The 3,151-nt window shown below is 56.0% G+C and overlaps 1 pseudogene; it reads right to left on the reverse strand.

Annotated features, from left to right (window-relative positions):
* Nucleotides 1-742: 742 nt before the first annotated feature.
* On the reverse strand, nucleotides 743-2,835 carry LOC119302490 (annotated as a pseudogene).
* Nucleotides 2,836-3,151: the final 316 nt, after the last annotated feature.

Raw genomic sequence — 3,151 nt, forward strand, 5'->3', positions numbered from 1 at the left:
ATTTCCTTCATTTTCTTACTAGCTAGCGTGTCGATGGCCTCTCTATACTATAATACGTAGCGTCGACTAAGCACGGAGATAAGAGAGGACACTTTTCTCTATTAATTAATTAACTACCTAACATAATATATGAAACACCTTAATTAACCATACAAAACCCCCAAATCCACCCCCTTTTAGAAAAAAACAAAAACCCTAACCCCTGAATAGCTGACGCGTGGATGCTTATTGGTCCCGGTTGGTGCCACCAACCGGGACTAAATGCACTCCTGCCTGGGCTCACCACAGCGGCCACGTGGAGGCCCATCTGTCCCGGTTCGTATAAGAACCGGGACTAAAAGTCAAGGGCATTAGTAACGACCCTTTAGTCCCGGTTCCGCAACCGGGACAGATGGACCTTATGAACCAGGACAAATAGCCATTTTTCTATTAGTGAAATAACCAGTCCCTGATGTTTGGATTCACATCGAGGCTCATAGTTTTTCTCCAAAAAAAGGTGGAGAGGTTAGTAAAATAGCCCAGCCAACGGGTCGACGTCCCGTCCTTCATGGAGAGATTAGTTAAGGAAGGAGTTGTTTTTGCTCAAAAAAAAGTTAAGGAAACGTAGCTTGTACGTAGGTGTAACATTTTTGCTACTCCATTATCGTTTCGCGGTCATCTAATATACATCGTCCCTTTCGCCGGAGAGAAGAGAGGAACAGACTTCCAAAAATGCTACGGTACAGCCAAACGAAACAGCAGCGGCGCAAACATATCAACTATTTATTTCACCATCATCAAATGAGTCTGCCCACGCAACGCGCAAATGCGGAAAGCTCTGTACAATACTCCCTCCATTCTATAATGTAATGCTTCCTTTATTCTCATGCTTCAACTTTAACCGTAAATTTAACTATCAAGACCGATTGCAGCGGGAAAAAAAATTATATCAGTAAATTCGTATTCAAAAGAAGTTTTTAATTATATAATTTTTTTCTTTTGTCGCAGTTGGTTTCGTTGGTTAAATTTATGGTCAAATTTAATCTTGGAAAGCGCGGGCGCAGTATATTTTGGAATGGAGGGAATAGCGCGCACACTTCATTCCATTCCATATCCATCACTTGGAGCTGGAGCCATACTTGGCGACGAACGCGGCAATGTTCCGGTCGGAGCTGCCGCCCTCCCGGCTGGCCGCCCGTGCCTTCTCCGCCCACGCGGCGGCGTTCCTCCTGTACTCGCCGCTCCGCTCGCCGGCCATCACCGCCTCGATCCCGCCCGCCACCTCCCCCCTCCGCGCGAGCCCGTCCTGGGCCGCGGGGAGGACGCGCACGCCCGCCCGCCACACGGCCTCCACGTACTTGGCGTTCATCGGCTGGTCCGTCCACTGCGGCAGCGCCACCATCGGCACGCCGGCCACCAGCGCCTCCGACGTCGAGTTCCACCCGCAGTGCGTCAGGAAGCACCCCACCGCCTGGTGCGCCAGCACCTCCAGCTGCGGGCACCACGACACCACCATCCCGCCGCGCGCCGCCACGGCGTCGCCGTAGCCGGCGGGCAGCTTGTGGCTCTCCGACTCGCGCACGGCCCAGAGGAACGGGCGGCCGGCGTCCAGGAGGCCGTGCGCCACCTCGCGCATCTCCGCCGGGTCCAGGTTCGACAGGCTGCCGAAGGAGGCGAACACCACGGAGCGCGCCGGGTGCGTTGACAGCCAGGACACGCAGGGCGCGGCCGTGAGCTCGAAGAGGTGGAAGCCGTACTTGGTGTCCGAGGGCATGCGGTCGTCGTGCACGTAGGACGCCGGCACCGTCGGCCCGATCGTCTTGGCGCGCCACGCCGACGCCATGTACGCCGCCTCCTGCACTCCCAGTCAGTTGCACGTTAACGTCAGTGCTCCTCTCCTCGGCAGAAAATTACACGAACGAATTCGAATTTAGTACTACTGCTTGCTGACTTTTGAGCATCCAGATAAGATAGCAACCAGTATTTTCATATTAAAATAGGACGAACGTGTTGCGTTCTACGTACTTCTATCGGAAAGAATGTATGAGTGGAACAGTGCAAGATTTGTTTCTGACGATCGAAGATTTTGTTGCACCAGCCAGAGACTGATGGAGTAGAGAGCTCACCTCGGGCTCGAGCTCGTAGAAAGAGTTGACGAGCACGTCGTCGGCCAGCTCCAGCCCCTTGAACTGGCTCATCACCATCTCGAAGTAGCCCGGGTAGGGGCCGGGCCCGACCTTGAGGAACCACGGCAAGCCCTCCGGCTCGAGCGCCGGCAGCCCAGGCAGGCCGACGACGGTGGATCCAGCCTCCACGGGCACGCCGACCCGCTCGCACCACACGTGGCCGTACACCACGTTGACGGCGCACGGCTGGGTGAAGAAGGCCACGGCGGCGGCGCCACGCCGCGCGCCCACGGCAGGAACGCGTCGTAGGCCACCGCCCGGACGGGGCGCCCCTCCGCGGCCTCGGCGTCTAGGAGCTCCCCCAGCGTTTCCGAACCCGCTGCCTCCAGGAGCCCCAGGTAGGCCGTGACGTCGTTGCACTCGCCGAACCCGCCCGCGTCGCAGCCGTCGGATACGGCGGCCAGGCGGACCGCGCCGACCGCGGCGGCGTCGGGCTTGCATGTGGCGAGGATGTAGCGGGAGACGGCGAGCGTGGGGCGCATGCCGTGGTGCGCGAGGCGCTTGGCGAACTGCAGCATCGGGTGGACGTGGCCTTGGCTTGGGTACGGCAGGAGCAGCACGTAGCCCCCGCCTCTGCCGTCGGCGCCGGCGACGACTTGTTGCGTGTCCTTGCCGTGAGAAGCCATGACTAAGCTAGCTGCGCGTTGCACGTAGCTGTCTGTGTCTTATCGGAGGTTCAGAGCACAGAAGTAGCTAATGTACTCGATAAGGTATATGTATGAATGGCACGACGCGGGAGGAGGCAAATGTGCTGTCGTATGTAGGGAACCAGCCTGTTGTTGCATGGTTAGAAGAACAATGGTATTTTTTGTCCACCAGTGTTCATGTCCTAGACTTGACATTGGTGTCCGTATTATTTCTGTATTTATTTCAATCTTCCGGCGATGTTTTTTCAGTGGAAGAAGATGTTTTCATTGACACGCGTGTGTAATGTCTTTATAACATCTTAAGATGTTAAGCCGGCTCAGTCTTTCGAAGATGTTTAT

Source organism: Triticum dicoccoides, chromosome 5A (assembly GCF_002162155.2).
Source record: "Triticum dicoccoides isolate Atlit2015 ecotype Zavitan chromosome 5A, WEW_v2.0, whole genome shotgun sequence".
In the NCBI taxonomy this organism is placed as follows: Eukaryota; Viridiplantae; Streptophyta; class Magnoliopsida; order Poales; family Poaceae; genus Triticum; species Triticum dicoccoides.